Source organism: Sinohyriopsis cumingii, chromosome 5, assembly GCF_028554795.1.
Source record: "Sinohyriopsis cumingii isolate HCF-2022 chromosome 5, ASM2855479v2, whole genome shotgun sequence".
Lineage (NCBI taxonomy): Eukaryota > Metazoa > Mollusca > Bivalvia > Unionida > Unionidae > Sinohyriopsis > Sinohyriopsis cumingii.
Window position 1 is genome coordinate 7,413,070 of NC_142965.1, and position 24,430 is coordinate 7,437,499.

The window sequence follows — 24,430 nt, forward strand, 5'->3', positions numbered from 1 at the left end:
TTTTTTCTTCATTTTTCTATAAGAATTAGGCAACTTTCATTTATATGTTCGATTTGTTTTCCTACAGGGACACAAACAAATGGTGTATTGCTGATATCACGTGACTATATGACGTCTGATGTCATTGACACGTAGGTTGCGAGAGTTGTGTTGTCACGTGACTAGGAATGCAACGATGTACTTTGATCTCGTCTGTCAGCGGATTAAATCCTTAACGAATATTATGATCGCAATTTACGAGAAAATAAATCATGTTCCTATCGATTTCATGCAGGTATATTTTGATGAAAGGTCGTTCAAGTTTCCTGGGCCGGCTAGTAAGCGGCAGCCCATTCCCGACACCAAATGGTGTCGGCGAATTCCAACTTTTCGATTTTAAATGGACTCTGACCCTACACCCCAACATAAATGTCAAAATATAAAAAATGGGGTGACAAGGGTAAGAGGAAACTCGGACTAGTGTTTTTCTAGAAATAGCAGCGGCCACAGGTGCCATATCAGACGCCACGCAAAAGGTAGCAAGTGACAGCAGACTTAGACGAACAAGAAAACAAAATATTTTTCCATATAGGTTTTCTTCTAAACAATCTAAACAGAGATGCTGTGTCAATAAGTTATTCTCTCTCTTTCTCTGTCTCGCTGTCTCTCTCTCTCTCTCTCTCTCTCTCCCTCAACTGCTCCGGTGGCCTAGTGTTTAGAGCGTCCGTCTCAGATTCGGGAGGTCGTGAGTTTGATCCATGACCGAGTCATACCAAAGACTTACAATAATGGTACTAACAGCTGCCTCGTTTGGTACTCAGCATTAAGAGGTTAGTGTTAGGACTGGTCGGCCTGGTGTCAGGATAATGTGACTGGGTGGGGACATCATGCTACATGTTTGCCGCATGATGCCCCAGTGCTAGACATCACTATAAACTGCCACACTGCAGACATCGTAGCGATATGACTAAAATATTGTTAAAGCTACGTTAAAAATCCAAATCACACACACGCTCTCTCTCTCTAAATAAACGTAAGAACATTACGCTATTAGCCTCTACAAAAATCCGTTATCAATAAAATTTGCAGCACAACAGCTGTCTTCTCTTATGTTGACAGAACCAGCATGATAAAGTGAGAAAACAAACTGCAGCGGGCAATGGCATTACATTTATTTTTATCTGTAGCGCAGCTTAAAAAACCAAGTGGCGTCTTGCCACTGCTGATGGTAGTGCAGGCGCGCTGTTGTCTGTGCTATTTGAGAAGCTTTTTGGCCATGACGTATGTAAACATAAAGCGAGCTCGAGGTCTAACATTGCCAGGAGCATAACGCCGATAGGTATCTATGATACTGAGAAAGCGCTCAAAGACCTAAACACATTTCGTAGTGTATTTTCAAAGGACACGCTGCAAAACAAAAATCAGGCGTGGTGATACCTGTGTAGTCAGGATATAAAATTATTTTGATGGTTATGGAACACATTGGGTCGTAATCGTTAAACAAGACGGATGCTAGCGACGCATAATTTTTTGATTCGTTTGGTCTGCCTCCCTCTGACACTATCAAAAATATACATCAGGCCACATGCGCTTGATTCGTGGGGAAACCAATGATGACACACTCCCAGTTCATTGGGAGTGTGTCATCATTGGGAGTGTGTCATCATTGCTTTCCCCATGAATCAAGTGCCTGTGTATCAGGCGACAAGAAAACTTGCACATATAGCGTATCACAAATTCAGCATGAAGAGCTATCTTTGATAGTTCACGTCAGAAATAGTGTGTGTGTGTGTGTGTGTGTGTGTGTGTGTACTTTCATAGCCCACATCTACTATACTACTCAGAGTATGTAAGCAAAAACGGAACACAAGAAAAAGGAGCGGTTAGGCCCCCTCAAAAAAAAATGCCAAAACAGAAGAGCTCATTCCAGTGAGAACATTGCAATCTCCGCTATGACAGTATTAAATTTTAGTATTAATTTTTGTTTCAGCCAAACGTTTTACATTTTTCCAGTTCTTTCTTTTTAATTCACCTCTCAAGTTCCGTGACAGTTTCCGAATTTTAGTGCTGCTTTTATCAACGCGATTATAATCTAATGCTCCGAATTTTTCTAGTCTCTGCTAAATTCTGCGACTGTTTGGGAATTTTAGCACCAATTTTTGTCCAGGCCAGAACTTTTAATTTTCCGAATTTTGTCAGTCTTTCCTAAATTCTGTGATAGTTTGTGAATTGTTGTACTGTGTTTTAGTGTTATTATGAGTTGGTTTCCTGGATTAAATCTATTTCCAGTATCAGCACAATACTGGCCAAATTACGGACACATATTTGCCAAATTAATTACACATCCAACATGATCTATGTATTGGTAATGCATATTATACAAATCTCGGATATATGCATATAGCAACTTGGCATGCTGGTGGCATAATGTGGGTGTTCCTTAGTAGATGATTGGGTGTTGGTTACTACGCATAGCGTGTTGATTGTATTGTGTGCGATGTTGGTCACTATACGCTTTGAGTTGGATAGTAAGTATGTCGTATTTGTCACAAAACACGGCTTGTTGACTGTATAACTTGAGGTGTTGAATAGTAGGGGATTGGGAGTTGGTCACTACATATATTGTTCGTCTATTATGTGAAATTGGTCACTACACACGTCATGTACCATAGTTCATGGTGTAATGTGGGGTGTTAGAGTATACGATTGGGTGTTGGTTTTTTCACACAACATGTTGATGGTATAATGTCGGGTACTAGTTAGTGGATGACTACAGTCTTCGTGTTGGATAGTATGTGTGGGGTTTTTGGCAACTACAAATATTACTATTGGGATCTCGACAATACCCCATTGTAAACCTACAGTATAACATTAATTCCCATTTGGGTCTCAAGTATTGAAGACAAATGCTGCTAACGATGTGAAGATATATACGATACTAACTTTATAGCCTCCTTGATAAATCATGTAAACCTACGCCTTAATATATATATATATATATATATATATATATATATATATATATATATATATATATATATATATATATATATATATATATATAACGAAGAACATTCTCCGATAAATATGTAAGTGTGGTGTATATGTGACGGAATCCTATGCCCTTAAGCCCCCAGAAACTTTTTAAGGCGTTACAAGCGCCCCAACTAATTCCAGTCGTTCCGCGTCAGGAAAGGAACAATATTATTCTTGTTAACTTTTTATTGCCGAATTTGAAAGCATAAGTGGCGCAGATTGATAACTTAAAACGAGACCGAGTCTGATGATATGTGCGTGCTATTGCTTTGTTTATTATCGTCTCTGCTGAGAATGTTAGTGCTTGGTTAACCTGTAATTCGTTTCCGGTTTCAGACAGGTAACTATGTATTATTTTCTTCTCGGTTGTGGTTGTTGTTGTTATTGCTTTGCAGCTTATCGTGTTGCAAGTCTGAACGTTTTAATCGGTCCGCAGATCAGTCAAAAAGTTTAGATTTTGTTTAATCCAGCCATCTTTCCGGATAATATTTGTTAACAGTATGTCGGCTGGCTACGAAGGCGGTAGCAGTGGTAATATTAGCACTACACCATGCCCTAAAAGCAAGACGGAACTTCATTGTAGACCGGGTATCTGTGGTGATGACCGAATTTGTGTGACTCTCACTGCTGTCATTTAACTAGGACAGAAGCCGATTTATAACGACCAGCCTTGGTAAACGTGTTGGGTCCTTAGTAAGATTGGCAGCGTGGTATCTCATGACCTTAAATGGACTGTTGTATTGGTGGGCCACATAAAGGTAAGTCAAGCATTCAGACACCACTTAGGCCATAGTTAATTGACCACGTGCCTTATTTTCGTCATAGTAGTGGGGGCCTGGAATTAGAGGGGATGGGGAATCGTGAGGAAAAAAATATATATTGCTTGCTAAAAAAGTTATTCTTTTTTAAATCACCCAATTTGGGATTATATATGAGGAATATATATTGCTTGCTAAAAAAGTTATTCTTTTTTAAATCACCCAGTTTGGGATTATGTCCTAATTTTATTGAATTTGTAAATAAATCAATAATAAAATGATTAAAAATGCAAAACGTAATCTCGTATGATAATGCAAAAAAAAAGTATGTGTGCTTCTGGTGTTCCAACCTATCGTATTTTAATGACATTTACCCTATAACATTTTATCTCATTTCAAAAAAAAAAAAAGTCAGTACAGACCATGTCCCCATTTTTCACCTAACTGAACTTTAAATTGGAAACTGCCTTGAACACAAGCTGGATAACAGCATTTTAATAACTTTGTACAAGCGTCTCTACACACATGTTGTTCTGGTAATGGTGTGAACAAAATACATTAGAGATGCTTGTACAAATTGGGTGATTTAAAAAAGAATAATTATTTTTATAAGGTCTGTAAGAAGAAACATTTGAATTGACCCATGTAGATCCTGAAATGTAATGTCTACTTGCTATTTACCTGCTATGGCAAATTACTTTAACTAAAATTGCTGATATTTAGATAAGTAAATCTCCTGAAAATTTATTATTATCTACCTGCAAGATGTAAGGATTTACTGTTAAATCTGGCCTAAACTTTTTAATCAGAAAACACTATTTTCCGTGCAGATTTTATAAAGATATTTGGAAATAACAGCAGAATGTTCTGATTCCAGACACACTACCTTTTAAGGAAAAAGTAGTAAAAACTTTCTCACAAACTGTCTGAACACAAAGAACATCCAGACATGACCCTCAATAACCTGACCAGGTCGCAACACACGTACTGACAAGTACTTACAAGGTGGGGTCCAGAGTGGCCGAGTTGTCTAAAGCACTCTCCATTATGGATCACTGCCATCTCACCTCTGTCTGCGTGGGTTCGAGTCTCAGATTCAGCCAATGTGGGTATGTGAGAAAGCTTGCCAGTAGCTTCTTGTGGGTCGGTGGTTCTTTCTGGGGTTTTCCCGGGTTCTTCCTCCACCATTAATACTGGCCGCCATGTATAGCCTATCGAGTGCTGAAAAATGGCGTTAAACCCTACAACAACAACAACAACAACAACTTACAAGGTATATAACCACCTAAGGTACTTGGCACCTTGCAGGGAAAATTATAGCATTCGCTGCATAACGGCCACATGGAACATTCTGAATCTGTATTGACAGGCATAACTTTCTACTGATATCAATGAAGCTACACCTTAATTAACAATTGTGATTGAAAACTTGATTACTAAGATTGTACATCTACATTGAATGCAGGTCTAAAAGGTTACAATTTGAGATCTCAGTAAAGTTTAGTATTGCTATAGTATATACCGTATGTGATCACTAAGTGGAATGACTACCAAAGCAAGGCAGTAATGATGAAAGGAGAAACATCATTGATTTGTGAAATAAAATAGTGAATTTCAGTTCAAGTTTAAAGAATTATCAGCATATATATTAACATGAAATATAATAGGAATCGTATCCACCATCGCTTGGCACAGAATAGCAGATGTCGGCCGATTTTGATGCATTCACACCATGCTTTAACACTGAACTTTGTGTGATTATCAAAGTTCATTCAGTGAAATTTTACATGGCTAAATTGCCTGTCCATTACAGTGCTTTTGTTTAATAAATTATATAGTCTATGTAGTTTGATTAAGATCGTATAGTTTCAATTAATAATCTTATAAGCAGTCCAGACTGTAGCTGTCCATGCATATGTGTATATATAGGGTTCAATGTTACATAACAATAATAATAATAATAATAATAATAATAATAAAAATAATGTCTTCATTTAAAAATGGTAACTCAGTTAGTAGTTAAATACAACTAATCTACCTTGAGGCACTCAAAAAAAGTATCTTCATGCAAGTGTCTCTCATGAAAATGACTATTTACAAGTAAGTACACACTATAATACATTATGAAAGTAGGAGAATTAAACTGCAAATGTTAATGTTTGTTTCTTCTCCAATAAACGTTTTGATAATGACTTTCAACATCTTCATGTGTACATAGTAGTTAATAAATGATGATAACTTCTGATTAGCTATACCTTGTTGTTCATCTGTCGAGTCAGTGAGGACAACTCTAGTCATCTGATGGTTGGAGGGGAAGGTTCTGTTCCGTGTGTGCGTAGGTGGTTGATGAGGTCAATCCTTGCACGGAATATTTGTTTGCATAAGGGACAACTTTGAGTCTTTGTTCATGCAGGAATGCCAAGTGACTCGATCGCTTGCTTGCAGGAATCAGGGTTTATGTTTTCAATGCAACTTTCATATTTTTAGCTATACCTATACCCACCATGTCAGCTAATTCTGCGTGTTGGCTAATTCTGCGCAACGATACATCATTTCTGTAAACATTGGATCATGTGTTCTTTTTGGACAAAAGTCCCTTTTGTATCAAGAAAGAACGATCATACTTTAGTAAAGAAAAGTGATATTCATAAAATGTACAAAAAATATCCAACATTTCGACTCAAAATGCATATGAAAATGTGATTTCCAAATGCCAACATGAAGACCTACTCCATTATCTTCTTGAACCTGTAACCCAGAAAATGCTATTTACTATGTATCTTTTAGAATTATACAAATAAATACATTATATAAAAGATTAAAATGTATACCTTAAAAAAATTCAGCATATTAATCCAAGTTTCCAATTTTGTCCCACACGTACAAAATCGTCTGCTACCCAAAGTGTCAACTTGCCGCTAGAACGTGATTCTCAAGAAATTCCCCGGTATATAGTCTGTTTCTAAATTCTTTAGTAGTTTTTCCCAATAAACAAGATGTTGTAAACACATTACATCCAATTCATTGTTGTTTCTCTTCCACATACTGGTAATAGCTTATTTTTTTTATAAAATGTTGAACTTCACTAATGAGGCAGCTGCTTGTTTTTATAAGTCTTTGGTATGGCCCCACCAGGGTTTGAACCCGTGACCTCCTGCATCTGAGGCAGATGCTCTAACCACTAGGCCATGGTCATGGTGGCAAAATAATGGCAAGCAAGAGTAAAAATCCATAAAGTACAAAGTGAAACTTTTGTTTAAGGCAAAATAAAATGTGTTTATGGTTGGCCGACCATCCTTTTTTATTGCCGACACTAGCACCTTTTTCCCCCCTCAGCTTAAAATAAAAATTAAAAAAAAATGCCCAGAATCAATTTATGCATCTAATTTAGTTGGTTTAGTCTTAGTACTTAAAGTTCGAAGTTAATTATTATTAATTATTTATTATTATGTTATATAAATTGAAAAAACAACACAAGTTCCCAAATTGATTTATGCATCTAACTCAGCTGGTTTAGCCCAGTACTTGAAGTGCTCAATACAGTATATATATATATATATATATATATATATATATATATAATATATATATATATATATATATATATATCTAAAAGGAATACAAAATCATACGTTGAATAACAATTCTTTCAAGTGCACTGGATCCAGCAAGGGATCACATGTGTCAGGGATTGATTGAAATAAATGCATTAAACTGAAACAAACAGTGCGAAACTAGTATCCAGCTTGCCTAGTGCTTTCGACTCTTTAACGAGTCTTTTTCAAAGGCAAATACAAAACATAGACAAGACAAACAAATAAAACAGAAAAATGGTTATGTTTGCGAAACATTTTATGGCTGTTTCTACAGGAATTCTACCTTCTAACTTTATTATGCTTCAACTAGTTTATTTCAGCTTGTTGCTGATACTGAAAAATATTTGTATTGACCTAGAAATTGATGAGCCATAACAACATCTGTTATTTTATGTAAATTTATGTAAGTGCAAATTATATCCCGGATATTTCATTGTTATAGTAGTCATAGGCTATTAAGCAAATTTAGAGAATTATTTAAAAGTAAATATGTCGGCTGCAAAAGATAAATTGTTGTGTATGGTTGTCTTTTTCTAGTCTTCTTGATTTAAACCGCTTGGTTTTAATCTTCTTCGGCAACGTATCCAGTAAGGTTCCTTTTCTTTCCTTATTTGGGAACTCCAGTTGGGGTTGTGAGCAATTGCAATAAGTGTTATATCACTGAAAGTGTGGCCAGGGGAGGAGAAGTGTTCTGCCACCGGGCTTCTGTACACCTTCTTTGTCATCTAATTAGATCTATGAAGGTTGAACCTTTTGTGTAGCTTTTCAGTTTCTCCAACATACTGAAGGCTACGGATCTTACATGTGATGAGATAAATGACATTCTCTGTTTTGTACGTTTTGTTTGGATCATGTATGTTTAATTTTTCTCTAGTCACTGTGCTAGAAAATGTCCTGGTCTCTATCATATGTTGACTGGTTTTGCACCTTTTATCGCCACAGGGGCCAGATTGACTAGGGTGGTCTTTGTTAGTGATTGGCATTAGCTTCGCTCTGACTAAGATGTCCTTGAGGTTTTTTGGTCTCTGGTAGGTGACTACAGGTTTGTTAGGGAGGACTAACTTTAGTGCATCCGACGATTCCACAATGGGCCAGTGTTTCCCGATGATTTTACCTACTTTGGGGTTGTCTGGATGGTAGGTCAGGATAAATGGTATACTATCAGCCTTTTCCTTCTTTCTATATTTTGGTAGGTCATCACGGTTTGTTTGTTTAGCCCTTTGGGTTGCCTCCGTAATCAGATCTTTGTCGTAGCCTTCGTAAATTAAATGTGTAGATAGCTCTTCAGACCTCTTTAGGAATGTTTCATCATCAGAGCAAATTCTGTGTATTCTCAGTTTAATATACATATTGTTTAAAAAACAAAAACAAAAATACTCTCTTCAGACCTTTTTAGAATGTATATATCATTAAGATATACATGGTGCTTAAACCCCCCCCCAAAAAAAAAAATACCCCCCCACCAACCCTAGTTTTAAAGCCAGTGCAGTAGAACACATTTATAAAAAAAAAACTCTACTCTTTTAAAAAGTCCAGTAGGATGTAAACAGGGGCATCATGATGTGATGCATCTTAGGGCAAATAGCTTTCCACCATTTGGTGTCCAAAGACTTCTCCCCTCTGCCCACATAGGTCTGAGCCATTTGCATGACCAATGTGAGTACATGAGAAGGCTTGCCTATAGCTTCCTGTAGGCTTGTGGTTCTTCCCAGGCTGCAACAATATATGGCCTATCATGGCCACCATATATGGCCTATTATGTACTGCAAATGGTATTAAAATACAAATCTCCATAACAAAATCACAAATCTCCATAACTTGGGATGCCCGTGTGTTGCTTAGGCAGTCCACGTAGATTGATACTTAAAAGTATAAGAACATTGTTACTTGTCTGCGGTATGATGCCTCATTGCTAGACATCACTATAAACTGCCACACTGCAGACATTGTAGCGATATGACTGAAAATTTGTTAAAGCTACGTTAAGAAATCCAAATCATGCACACATACAGAGACACACACATCATCACTATTAGTTGTGTTGCACACATCATGAAAGTGGTGTGGTTTTTTTCTATCTTTAAGGTCAAGGTCATTGCCTAGTATTTTCAGTTTCTGTTCTGCTGTATAACTTTGAAACAGTCCTCTTATTTAATGCTTATATTCTTACAAGTGTGGGCTTATTGTGGAAAATAAAATCTGACATCATTGTTCACTCTCCTTATTTTATGGAAATGCAGCAAAGTATACATTGTTACGACTCTGTGGTCTTAAACTAAGTTACAGAGAAGTGTGAAAACCAACAAGTTTTGTAAAATTCAATAAATAATTTTTTCCCTGTCCTAAAAAAGTGAAAATTTAAAAAGAACATACAGTATTGTGAATTAATCCCAAGTAGTCCTAAAAGTTCTTTCCAAGTCCAAACATAAGTTCCAATTGAATTCCACTGGTATTCCAAGTAAATTCCTATATTGAATGTGTTGATGTGCCTGTAGTCTTGAATGTGCTGATATGCCAATTGCCTGGAGTGTGGTGATGTGCTAACAGTCTTTTGATGTATTATAGTGTTATATACCAAATTCTTCTTTGCCTGAATATTATTGAGCACTTTGTAATTCCAGTGAATAATAATTCGAATACATAAATCCAACCAGAGAAAAAACTGAACACAGCAATAAAACCGATTCTGCTTCAAATGTTAAGGCAAGACTGAGTAATATTCCAAGTAAACAACAATATTTAAAAAGTTAAGACACAATAATAGAGCAAGGATGCAGATCAGTCTGTTCTATAAAATATTCCAAGTTATCAACAAGTTTAAGAATTTCTAAGTGGAAAACTGACACCCATGACTCAGATTCAAATAAAAATGTTGACCTCCATTGATATTTAATCCATAGTGATAGAGATATATTAGCTATATGTTATGTTGTTTTCAAAATAAATGTCACTGGTCATACACACCATTAACTTGACTTCGGACAAGATAAAGTACAAAATACATGTACATGGCATATAACCTGTAAGAAAAGCAAAAAAAAAACTAATGAAATTTACATAACATGCGTAATTCTAAAACATAAAGAAAACTTGATTTTATTATTTATCAATAAGGCTGCAATGTTTACTAAAATGATGCCGTTTAATTGAAATGATTAGAAGCTTGGCCTTTCCCCTGACTGTAATAAAAATATGCATGTAGTGCCTAGCTTATCTTGTGATTGTTTCATTGCTGTACACCTTTTACCTTGTATTATGACAGGACTGTGTGTAAGATACCTGACAATTTACCTTGTATTATGACAGGACTGTGTGTAAGATACCTGACAATTTACCGTGTATTATGACAGGACTGTGTGTAAGATACCTGACAATTTACCTTGTATTATGACAGGACTGTGTGTAAGATACCTGACAATTTACCTTTTATTATGACATGACTGTGTGTAAGATACCTGACAATTTACCTTGTATTATGACAGATACCTGACAATTTAGGATCATCATGATATTGCTTCCTAATGCTTCATACATGGACAGGAAGACAGATTGGAGAAACAAGTGCATCCAAATATGCACTGGGCTTTTTGAGTTTTTTTTTGTTTTGTTTCCGTGGTGCTAATCAAAGGTTATGTTAACAAACCAGCTTTTTCAAAGGTAAATAATAGAGTTTAAAAAAAACAGTATTTAAAAATGTATCAGTTTGATTTTACAAAGATTCAACAGTTATAATAATAACAGTTAATGTTCAAGTTTTCAGTGGTTATAGGTGAAAAAACAAAATTAAAAAAAGGTGTTACTATGTTTTCTGACATTCACTGGTTTGAAGGGCTTCAGGACAGTTAACAATTAATAGTTAATGTTCCAGTTTTCAGTAGTTACTGGTGAAAAAACTAAATTTTAAAAAAAAGTGTTACTATGTTTTCTGACATTCACTGGTTTGAAAGGCTTCAAAGATAGCTTTCTCAGTATTGACATCATGGTGCGAAGTCATATTTAAATGTAATGCATCTGGTTGTTTATAAACAGAGCTAAACGTTTTAATGCTAATTCTTACACATTTTAGGCCTAAAGTATGATATACATGTACCTTGCTGCATATTTTCTGACATGAGGGTTCCATTTGACATTACTAGTAAATAGAATGCCTAAATAATTTCTTTTTAGCCCTTCCGTTCATCCTTTCTATTGTCTATCTATCCACGCAGATTTCTTATTGCCACTCCTTCTAAACTATTTGTGGATTCAAGAAAAATATGATTCTGGTCGACCAGCCATCCATTTTTTTTATGCCAACCATATCACTTTTTTTCCCCCAAAATAAAAAAAACCAATTTAAATTTTATAGAAAAAAATTCCTGAAATTTATTTGTGCATCCAATTGAGCTGGGTTTGCCCAGTACTTGACGTGCTTAGCACATAATATAGATAATGTTACAAAAATAACCTACCTACTTAATTTTAATAACACTGCATAGGACAGACTTTTTTTGGCCTTGGCATGAAGGTTTCATCCCATGCTCTAGTTGGTCCTAAATGAAAATGGTGCCACTCAGATACCCGGTATGGCGGAATTGGCATTCATTTTGAAAATCTAGTTTTTGTTGCTTTTCCTGAACAGATGATCATAACCATCATGGGATTGTCAATTTCAGACTTTTTATGATGTCTAGTTGGTCCTAAATGAAAGTGGCAGTGATTCGTGTGTTCAGTATAGTGTGGTGGGAAGTCTTCTTCATAATATTGTTACCACCAGTTCTCCTCGATGGAAATTTATATCAACTTTTTATGATGTTAGTTGGTCCGATATAACTTGGTACCATTCTGAATCTTGAAAATCATGTTATTGCTACTGCTCATGTACTGTATATACTGGTTTATAAGTTGAGATCTTCATCCTATGTATATGCATGCAGGGATGTCATGTTATTGCTACCGCTCATGTACTGTATATACTGGTTTATAAGTTGAGATCTTGATCCTATGTATATGCATGCAGGGATGTCATGGGGGGGGGGGGCAGGGGGATTTGCCCCCCCCCCCCCAATTTGCATGTGCTGTAAAATTGCTGTAGCCTAAATATGAAAATTAACAAACCCGTCAAGGTTCCCCCCCCCATTGAAGTTTTGCTCCCCCCATTCAAGTTTTGCTCCCCCCACTGAAGTTTTGCTCCCCCCATTCAAGTTTTGCTCCCCCCATTCAAGTTTTGCCCCACAATCAAGTTTTGCTCCCCACAATCAAGTTTTTGCCACCAACCCCTTGAAAAAAAAGTTGAAAAGACGTCCCAGTATGTACGCATGCATGGAGTTGACATTGAAATGAGTATGTATGGTACCCGTGTACTGGAAAATTCAACAAAAGAGCCATGAGGTAGTTTCCCAGTTGATGCTGGTTTAGCTAGGTATGAATTTGCCCTTTCAGATGGTAGACTTTTTAAGGGGGGATTCTCCGCATAGAACACTATCCATACACAAAAAAGTATGCTGGTTGGATAGTGCCACGGATTTTTAAATATATCTCATTTAAATAAGATGATATTTCATTTAAACAAAATATCTTGTTTACACAAGATAATATTTTGTTTATCTTGTTTAAGCAAATATTTATATTTAATAAAATCATGGCATTATCCAGCTGCTGCAGATAAGGAATATTGCTCTGGTAGATTAATCTAGTCAACATACAACCAGAAGGATGTCTTTTGAGGATTTTGATTTCAGTAGAGACCAAATGGTGTGGTTCAGGAAAAAACAGATGGATATTTCAGTATAGGGTCAGTAATAAATTGCAGCATTTTCATCCCCCCACCTGCAGTGAAATCCTGGCTGCATTTCTGAACATTGTGTTTTAAGCGTAAGTTGTTCCTAAATGAAAATGGTGCAGATTTCACATGTGATACAGACACAGTGACAGCTATTGTTATCTAATCCTTTTAAATCAAAAGTCATATTAACGTGAACTATTCACCAGAAATATAATTAAGTCTGTTTGATCCTAGATGAAAATTGAGCCAGTCTGTCCTCCAGTATGGTGTGAGTTAGGTCATTAATATGTAAAAGAGAAACTTTGTACGAAACATGGACTGAAACAAAGTTTGTACATCTTTTCAGGAGAATCCAAGCTCATTTTTTGCAAAATATCCTTGCTTTTGTCTCCAGTTCAGGAATAAAATATGCATTTAATGGACAACTGTATAAATAGTACAGAATTTAGATTATCCATCACTTTAATGGTATTCTTTAATTTATTTCTCCTGCTAGAGACATTTTTAAGAAAAAAAATTCTGTGAATAAAATTTAGCATTAGTGTAGTTACTTTTCACCACATAAGTTGGCCATTTCGATAGGTATTCCCTTATTGAGAATGGGATCGTCCAATTAGGAATCGACTCGTCAAGTAACGTGATCGGTCACAAGATACCATTGACTTGTTAGCAAGATACCATTGACTCGTTAGCAAGATACCATTGACTCGTTAGCAATATCAGCTGCTGATACAAATCTCTGAGTGCAGAGTACGAACAGCAAGGGGGAGGTTCTTTACCAATGTTGTAAATATTTTCTATGCATGCCGCCTAACACATAACAACAGAATTTGAAAATTAAAAAAGAAATGGTTAGTTTTACAAAGTAGATTTTGATTGTAAATATTTGACTGTTCATAATTTTTGATCACAAACTCATTCATAGCTGTTATAAATAAAACAACAACAAAGATCCTGATCTGGCATAGCATAATGTGCCTGCAGATTTGGGTCTGTGTTGTTTGTTCTACTGATTACTCATAACAAACTACACAGACCCAGATCTTCCAGTGCATAATGCTAATTTATTGTTAATGGACCCCCCCCCCCCCCCATGCTGCTTGTTATATCTGAGCCTGCTTTACATTGGCACCACCTACACAATTTTAGTATAACTTGACAGACTTGGTGCAATTGGCATGGCTTTTTTAAAAATATTTATTTCTGGTTTTGTATCATAATCCTTTTTAGTGGTAGATATTAGGAACATAACTGTACTAATATATAATTAAAGACAAATGTTTAGTACATGTTTAAAATAATTTAAATGGATAAAATGTAAACGTTTTATCTACAATATTTTACCAGCACAGGTATCTTAACACATTGTGAATGAATTTGTCTTATACACTTGCAAAAGATAGCGCGTCAAATTTTGTGAGAAAAATGTGGACCATGCATTTTGCATGTGTAATTTGTACATTTATTATGTATTTACTGAAGAGAATAAAAACAATAATGAACAAGTACTTTAAGACAGATAGAAGTTGGGAGTTAGTGGCTATAATTACCTTAGACCAATTTATACATGAATTGCAAATGGCAAATGTCACTTGTCTTGTGCTGAATCACGGCATTATAAAAATGTCGTTTGTCCTTTTGAAAAGGATTTATCTGTATTTATTATAGCTCTTGTAATGACTGCTTGCACACAGCAGTTCAAACATGAGCCAGATTTTTTAATTTTGGATTGCTGCAGAATAAAAACATCGTTAAATGTCATCTCTGCTCAAGGAAATATCATAGCTTTAAAAAAGTAATGAAGCACGCTTTATCACATTTTTAAGTTTACAGCAGCAACAAGTAATTTTTCCAGTCAGTGTCAATTTCAACATTTGCCAACAGGATATTTAATGCTGTAATGGAAGATATTTTATTTTGGAATCCTATCTTTCAATATATTTAGTTAAAACCTGAATCAGAAATAACTAAATCTTAAAACTTCTGTAATCGGAATGCAAAGACAGAAAATGTATGTACAATTGTGTGCTGGAAAATGGGAGAGCTTCCAGGGGCTTCACCACCTGGGTCCTCACCAGGGGTTCATTTCCACACCACAAAATTACATTTTTGGACCCACCCCTGTGAAGTTTTGACTTTTGGCATGTTTCTGGAACACACTGAGGCCCCAGAGTCCTGCATCTTTGTATGTAGATGTATCTTCGTGAGTACAATACCATTTCTTATAAAGGAGGTCACTGTGATCATGCTTAAGTGACACAAGTTGTACATTTAGGTCATTATCTTTGGTGCCACTAGCCCCAGAGTTATCCAGCTTTGTAGATATGTCTTGTTTATTAGAAGTCCATTCCACCAAAAATAGGTCACTGTAATTAAACTGCAATTAATAACTGAATGAAAACATTAATAAGGAAGATAATTATCAATGATGGGCCACAGTTGGGTTTTAAAAAAATCAGTTTTTTGAGTGGATAAAATCACATGTCATTGCGCATGTAGTTTCTTGTTAGAAAAAAATGTATGCAGAATCTTTGCTAGCCAAAGCAAAAGTTTTTAAAATCACTTAATCTGGTGTTTACAGGAATTAAACACTATGTCATCGCTAATGCCTTAAATTCTGCACATTTGCTGTGACATTAAGGTCAGCATAAGCTTCTTAGAAGATTATTCCAGTCTGGCAAAAATTGCAAAGTGAACAATTTGTCCTAACCTATGTCACTTGTTCACATTGGTGAAAAATGTGTAATCTCGTATAATTCTGGTTTTCTCTTACATAGTTACCGATTTGTGTTTTTTCATGGAACTATTGATCTTCTTAAGTCTGTCAAATACAGACACTCTACAGTTTTACTGCAGTCGATTTTGTGCCAGCAAGGCACACAGTTCAGCAGCTTTCCGGAATACAAGGGCAAAGTGCGTACTTAAAGAAAGGTAGTGGTTTAGAAGGTAAGTACACATAGGGGTTTCTTTTTAGCTTGGTGTTTTATGACACAAATACAAGCAGGTTATTTAATGCCAAAGGTGTTTGAGTAAATTGCCTTTCACAAGGACAAACCACAGTAGCCAAACCAGGCTGGTCCAGTGGTATGTTTTTGAAACCTGCACTCTGGTTCGGAATTTGGCATTAACCACTGAGCCACTGTGGCTGCTGTCTCCATTAGAGACATGCAGGAGGTGTATCTGTATTACATGTATTTTGCACCCCCTAGAATTATGTAAACATGTCTGTTAAAAGAAAATTTAAATTACACTTTGGTTTCTGCATCATACAGGAAATTCAAGGAAATAAATTTTGATGTGTTCGTGGTAGAGTGACTTTTTTCATTGAGGTTGGGCAGGTGCATAAATGTAATTACTGCTGCACAGTTGACCTTACTTTAAAGTCCTACATCATTAACCTTTTCATTTTTAGCTGGACTCATTCTAGACCAGAAGACACCAGACCATTTTCATTTTTAGCTGGACTGGTCCTAGACCAGAAGACACCAGACCATTTTCATTTTTAGCTGGACTGGTCCTAGACCAGAAGAGACGAGACCATTTTCATTTTTAGCTGGACTCGTACTAGACCAGAAGACACCAGACCATTTTCATTTTTAGCTGGACTGGTCCTAGACCAGAAGACACCAGACCATTTTCATTTTTAGCTGGACTGGTCCTAGACCAGAAGACACCTGACCATTTTCATTTTTAGCTGGACTGGTCCTAGACCAGAAGACACCAGACCATTTTCATTTTTAGCTGGACTGGTCCTAGACCAGAAGACACCAGACCATTTTCATTTTTAGCTGGACTGGTCCTAGACCAGAAGAGCTTGTGGAATGCCGTTTTCTGCTGTCCATCCGTCTGTTAGTACATGTTTGTTATCACTGCTCCTTCTAAACTGCTTGGAGGATAGCCATGAAACGTTACACACTATCTAGTTAGTCCTAAATGAAAATGGTGCTGCTCAGACATCCAGTGTGGCTACTGTATCTGTCATCTTGAAAATCTTGAGATGCTAAACTTCCTAAATATATGGTTAATATCAGTGTGGGGTTTTCACTTAAAGACGTCATATGATTGCTACTTGTTCCTAAATGAAAATTTTGCCAGTCGGATGTCCAATATAGTTGTATTATCAGCCATCTTGAAAATCATGTTATTGCTACTCAATCCTGAATGGAAAGTCATATCAGCATGGAATTTTCTTCAGAAGATTTGTTATGAGGTCTGGTTGGTCCTAAATGAAAATGCTTTAACTTAAATATCCAATATGGCTGCCACAGTCTTCTGCCGTTTTTAAAATCTTGTTATTCCTACTTCTGGATGGATGTTTTTTTTTTTACTTAGAGCCTTCATGTGATGTCTTGTTGGGCTAAAAAAAATGGTGCTGATTTTATATTCATTATGGCCATCACGGCAGTGATCTTGAACATGGTGCCAATCTGGCCACAATGAACCAGTCGCTAATCTTGTCTGTAATTCTCCTGAATTGATGGCTATATCAGGATAAGGGTTTTCATCTGATGGTGTCTAGTTTGGCCCAAGAGAAAAGTGGTGTCGATCTTAAATCAATATGGCTGCCAATTTGGCTAATTTTACAATCGTATCACTCAGGAATTTCAGAGATGGCTTCAACTGTTGGCAATTAAAAATAAAAAAATTTATTGAATTGCTGTCTTTGCTAATATGAAAGTGCTATATATTTCATTGCAATTTTTATAGATAACTACAGTGCTTCCAGTTGTTTAAGTGTTTAAGGCTCTACAGCTACTTAAGTTTACAAAATCTGCAGAATTTAGTTTTAACTTTACCCTAGCGCCACTCCACCCACCTGACATTGCCAATACATATAAAAATATTTACAAAAGTCAAATTTATGCATAAAATGCCCATGCAAGTTATTCTTCTGTACCTGAATAATATCCTTCATCAAAGAGATGCAGTTAGTACGCCTGATTTAAGGTCTGTTAGAAGTAAAATGACATTATATAGTAGGACTCTCAAAATACAGGTCCGCTGGTATGGAACATTGCTCCTAGTGGCATAATGGCATTTCTCCTTGTATTTCTTCTTGTCATAAATCTGGTTTTATGGATAAAAGACCAACAGTTGCAAGTATGTGTACTGATTATAAGAAGGTGAATAGAGTGACAGAAACAGATTCATTCCCATTACCAAGAATCAATGACTGTATTGATAAGATCGGGAATGCCAAGTATGTCACCATGTTTGACCTTCTAAAAGGATTTTGGCAAATTCCACTAAGAGAAAGAGCAAAGGATATTTTAGCTTTCGTGACTCCAGATGGACTTTACTAATATAAAGTAATGCTGTTTGGGATGAAAGGGTCGCCAGGTACATTTAAACGTCTCATGAATATGATTACCTCTGGTCTAGACAATTGTGATGCTTACATCGATGATGTCATGATCTACAATGACACCAGGAAAGACCATTTAGCATCAATTTGGAAATTCTTTGACAGACTCGCTGATGCATGTTTGACAGTTTATCTAAAAGTGAGTTCTGCAATGCTAGAGTAACTTTTCTAGGACATATCGTGGGGCATGGACAAGTTAAACCAATAGATGCTAAGGTCAAGCTATCTCTGAATTTCCCGTGCCTGTTAATAAAAAGCAACTGATACGAGTTTTGGGTATGGCTGGATACTATCGAAAATTTTGTTCCAATTTTTCTATAATTGCTGAACCCCTGACAAATTTATTGAGTAAGAAAAACAAGTTCCTTTGGACTGAAAAATGTCAGGAGGCTTTTGACAAGTTAAAAGCCATACTTAAAAGGGTGCCAGTTCTTACAGCTCCAAATTTCAGCCAATCATTTAAACTGTCTGTTGATGCAAGTGATGCTGGTGTTGGAGGAGTTTTGATTCAAGAAGATGAAAATGGTCATCCAGTGTGCTATTTTTCTAAGAAATTAAATAAGCACCAAAGAAATTATTCAGTAATCGAGAAGGATTGTTTGGCTTTGATATTGGCATTACGGCATATTGAAGTTTACATTAGTTCAGCTCCTTCTTTGATTATTGTATTTAGTGACCACAACCCCTTTACTTTCATCGGCAAGATGAAAAATAAAATCAAATACTATTAAGGTGGAGTTTATTGTTACATGAATATAATCATGACATCAGGCTCATCAAGGGAAAAGATAATTTAATAGCAGATGCACTTTCCCATGTATAACGATGTATTGTTTCATGTACACTGTGTGTAATTTATATTAGTTCTTTTTAATCTCATGTATAATTAGTATGTGGTAAAATGAAAGCTTTATCATATAAATCTTTTTCTTTATGGGGGGCAGTGTTATGTATATGTGATTTAATTTATATCTGATTTAATTGTTTGTAAGTTTTAAAATCTTTTTCTTTTTTAATTTCATTATATGTCAAAATTATTGTAGTTTTGTTTACTAGGAACTTGATACTTTTCCAGAAAACAGTTTGACCTTGACTGTTCTTTTTGTAAACAGTTAAAGCTGTCCTAGTTCCTGACCTTAATTCAAAATTAGTAACAGTTATGTGAACAGTTTTTTAAAATTTATTTTTATTGTGGGAATAATAAGGCTGAGATCAAGGCTGTATTGAATACATGACCCTAGGCTTGTAAATAGTTTTATTGAAGTAAACAACTTTTTTCTATTTCATTCTTTGAGTAAAATGATTGGTTCTTGTCATTGCCATTCGGAGAGTACATGATGTAAACATGATCATATGATCCTTATCTGGGCATCAGTTTTGTGCAATATTCAAGTTTTAAACCATTGCCTAGAGAGAGAGAGATCAGAGTCGGGCTTCTAAACACTGGGATGTAAAGGTGTTTCTTTTGTTATGTTATTTTGGGAATAACATTTTAATGTTTTTTCGAATTATTTGGATTCTAAGGGACTAAGTTGTTTCTCTGGAAGTATTTTGAGTGCTTATTCAGAATTCTTGGATTATTTTTGGATTTGATTCTTAAGACCGTAAGTTTTTATTTTTTCATTTTTTTTTACACTATCTTTCCAGGGAAGTTAAATTATTTGTTAAATTTTTCAAAGCTTGTTGTTTTCACTTTTTCTTGTGTTGCTGTTTATTTGAGCATAAACACCTAACATAAGAGTATCAAAAGTCTACTAATGGTGTCTAGTTTGTGGTAAATGAAAATGGTACAGATCTTTCATCCAGTATTGCTGCCGCAGTTGGTAATTTAAAAATCATGCCACTTGAATATCGGAGATGGTTTCAATACTAAGCAGTAAAAAGAACATGATCTGATCAAGACTGTCTGGCAATTCTTCACAGTGAGTACAGTAAGGATTCTTTTTTCGGTATAGTACTCCAAATCTTTGTTATTTACTAGTTGCATACATTCTTCAACTGTTTTGAATTCACATAAATAAATTTGTCCACTTTTATGATATGCTTCTGCAATGGGAGACTAAATATTATGGTAGGCTTCTGCTATTGAAGACTAAATATTATGATAGGCTTCTGCTATTGAAGACTAAATATTATGATAGACTTCTGCTATGGAAGACTAAATAGTATGATAGGTTTCTGCTAGGCTTATTATTCTGCTATGGGAGGCACTACATATTAAGATAGGCTTCTGTAAATATTATGATAGGCTTCTGCTATGGGAGACTGTTGATATTAAGATAGGCTTCTGCTGTGGGAGACTAAATATTATGATTAGCTTCTGCTAGACTAAATATTCTGGCTATGGGAGACTACATATTATGATAGGCTTCTGCTGTGGGAGACTAAATATTACGATTGGCTTCTGCTAAATATTCTGCTTTGAGAGAGACAGTACATATTATGATAGGCTTCTGCTGTGGGAAACTAAATATTATGATAGGCTTCAGCTATGGGAGACTGTAAATATGATAGGCTTCTGCTATGGGAGACCATAATTTACAGTGAATTGTCAGATCTTGCATCCTGATTGGTCATTGAAAGATTGTTACATATATCTGATTTAATTTATATTTATTTTAATTTTATTGTTCGTTTGTCAGCTTTAATTTTTTTTAATTCTATTGCTTGCTATTATAATATAATCTTGATTACCTGATTTGGATTTTTTTTCAAGAAAATAGTTTGACCTTGACAGTTTATTTGGTAAACACTTAAAGCTGACCTAGTTCCTATCCTTAATTCAAAATTGGTAACAGCCACGTGAACAAGTTCTTTTTTGTATATGTTTTTATTGTGGGAATAATAAGAGGGAGATCAAGGCTGTGTTGGATATGTGACCCTCGACTTGTATAAAGTTTTTAGTGAAGTAAGCAACTTTTATTCTCGGAGTGAAATGATTGGTTTTTATCAAGGTCATACCGGGGCTACATAATTGTTTTTATGTAAACATGATCACGTGATCCTCTATTTTGCAATTAGGCATTTCCAGAATTGCGCATTACATAGTTTTAATAGTGATGCTTAGAGAGAAATCTCACAGTCTGGGCTTAAAAATGCTTGATGTCAAGTCATTTCCTTCTGTTAAAGCCGGTTTTCGAGTTATATGTTAATTGTTCTTCAGATTATTTGGATTTTAAAAGATTAATTCATTTCTCTGGAAATATTTTTGTGCTCATATAGAATTCCTGAACAAAGACATTTCTTAAACATTTTATTCAGATTTCCAACACCAGAGTGTTACCTCTTGTGTTTCTACAAGGAACTATAGACCACAACACAATACAATATACAGCATATGTCATCGCCTTCCATCTTGGATTCTTCATCAGGACTTTAACTTTATTTCATTTGAACATTTCAGTATTAGGACTTCTAAAATTTTATTTGTGGATTATTCTTGGATTATTTTTGGATTTGATTCTTAAAACTGTAAGTTCTTATTTTTTTTTCATTTTTACAGTATTTTTCTAGGGAAATAAATTATTTGTTATATTTTTCAAAGCTTGTTGCTTTCACACTTTCTTGTGTCGCTGTTTATTTGAGCCTAAACACGTAACATAAGAATATAGACATTCAATGCAGGGCTACAAGCACTAGCAAGATGGTAGTGCTGTATAAACATAGGACATTTAAGTAATTTAGCTTCAGGGGCCCCGAGTGTCCGAGTGGTCTAAAGCGCTCTCCGTTTCGGATCACTGCCATCTCACCTCTGTCTGCGTGGGTTCAAGTCTCGGATTTGGCTAATGTTGGTATGTGAGAAAGCTTGCCAGTAGCTTCTCGTGGGTCGGTGGTTCTTTCCGGGGTTTTTCCGGGTTCTTCCTCCACCATTAATACTGGCCGCCATGTATAGCCTATCGTGTGCTGAAAAATGGTGTTAAACCCTACAACAACAACAACAACATAATTTAGCTTCAAGAGGGTTCTGATACTTTTCCAGATCTTCCACCCAAGGAACATTTAAAATGTTTGAAATCTCTCTTAACCAAATGGTACAAGAAAGTTTGTATTTTCTTACTGCTTTGGCACATTCCTCCCATCTGATCCTGGTTCATTACTTGCCCATCTACACCTGTCCTGAATAATTATGGTTGTTATCCTGACTGGTTTGTGCAGTTTCCAACAAGTCAGCTTGTGCTCTCTCTCTCTTTCATGTCCATTCCAATGTAAGAACTCCAAGAACCTGAAAGCCATACTTAGTTGGCTTTCCTACCAGAGGTCAGGGATAAACTGGACTAGGTACATTCAGGTAATATATATACTCCATGTTTACATTTAGAATTTCCTTTTCCCTGCCATTTGCATGCAGTCTATTTTTCACATTCGGCACATCAGTGCCTCAATCTACCCTTAAAGGTTTTATAAACTTTTGCCAGTCAGTTCAGTGTATTTTCCAGTTCTGTCAGTTCCTTTTTTTGAATTGTTTTCAGAATAAGAAGCTGATCTCACCCCTGCAAATGAAAATGTTACACAGGAAACTCAAGTGTAGATCATTGACCTTGCACTTTGCACATAAAAAGCATGATTCTTCAAAATAACTGAAATTCTTGTTCAGAAATAAAATCACCAGCCTGTATTAAACCTTTATTAGCATTGCTAGGCTAGAATCTTCATTTATGCATCTAATAGCTTTAAGAATACAAATTATTCTATATCATTTTTTTTATTTAGAAAGGTTCTTTTGTGTATTTTTGATATGTCTCAAAAGAATTTTCATGTGCATTCTGTATAGATCTGGGTTTTTGTTTCTTTGCGCACATCATTGTCTGAAAAGTTTGCTACTGTGGAAAACAAAATCCCTTAATCTGCCACCATGTCTAATAAATATTCATCACTGCATTCTTTGAATGTTAGGTACTTTTCTCCCTTTGTATTACTGACAAGTTTTTCAAGATCGTTGACAAGTTTAGCAGTATTACTGTCAGTTTAGTGGTATCACTGACAAGTTTAGCTGTATCACTGACAATTTTATCACTATCGCTTATTTATGAAATTGTAGACATCCTAATTGGTCTGACAAAATTATCAGCATCACTGTCACTTAATTGTGCCCACATCTCATCCTTTGTCATTTGTTCAGCCTTCTCTTCAACAACATGCTAATTGATAGTGTTCTCCAGGAAATTTTACATGATTTCCAAAAGATCACTTTTTCAGTCAAGTAAATCAGTTAAATTATAGATTTTCAAGGTTTGTGATCAGGTAAAATCCATAAAAAGTTCAGTATCCTTCAAGATCCTTGCCTGTTTGAGATAATGTCATGTCTTCTTTGGTATGCCATATCCTGTTGCGCAATTCGATAACCTGTAAAATTTTAAATAGATTTATTTACAAATTGAAAAGATCGGTTGTACTGCATGATATCATTTTTTGTCACTGGATCGCCAAAGGTAATTCCTGTGTGAGGTCATAGTTTATTCAGGTCAGGTCAGCTGTAATATTTGAACTGTTGTATACGGTACTTAGTGTTCAACGAGGCTGTTTAGGCCAAACAAAGATGTGTTTCTTATTGCACTGGTTTTAAAATTAAGATAGGTAGGCAGATTTTTTTTAAAAACAAAAAAATCCCCATCACATATATATATATATATATATATATATATATATATATATATATATATATATATATATATATATATATATATATATATATATTATAATTATTAGTATATATGATTACTGAACGTTCCAAGTACTCGGCTATTTTTTTGTTATTATTTTTTTTATTTACACATATATATATATATATTATATATTATAATGATTAATATATATAATGTTTGCGTCACGTATTGGGCTAAACAAGCTCAGTTAGATGCAAAATCAATATCGGGAATTTTTATTTATATTTTTAAAATTTATTTTTTATATTTATATTTTTAAAATTTATTTT

General features: G+C 35.3%; 1 protein-coding gene across 3 annotated transcripts in view; it reads left to right on the forward strand.

Moving 5' to 3' along the window:
* The first annotated feature begins 3,244 nt into the window (after positions 1–3,244).
* The window catches only part of LOC149798585 (monocarboxylate transporter 13-like), an 84,375-nt gene continuing 63,189 nt past the window's right edge, over positions 3,245–24,430 (forward strand). For 2 of the 3 annotated variants that reach the window (XR_016420993.1, XM_089957402.1), the window contains exon 1: positions 3,381–3,773. The gene's annotated coding sequence lies outside the window, so the exon portion shown is untranslated. Of the gene's footprint in view, positions 3,356–3,380; positions 3,774–24,430 lie in introns of those variants that run through there. The other variant, XM_089957403.1, reaches the window with a different exon arrangement.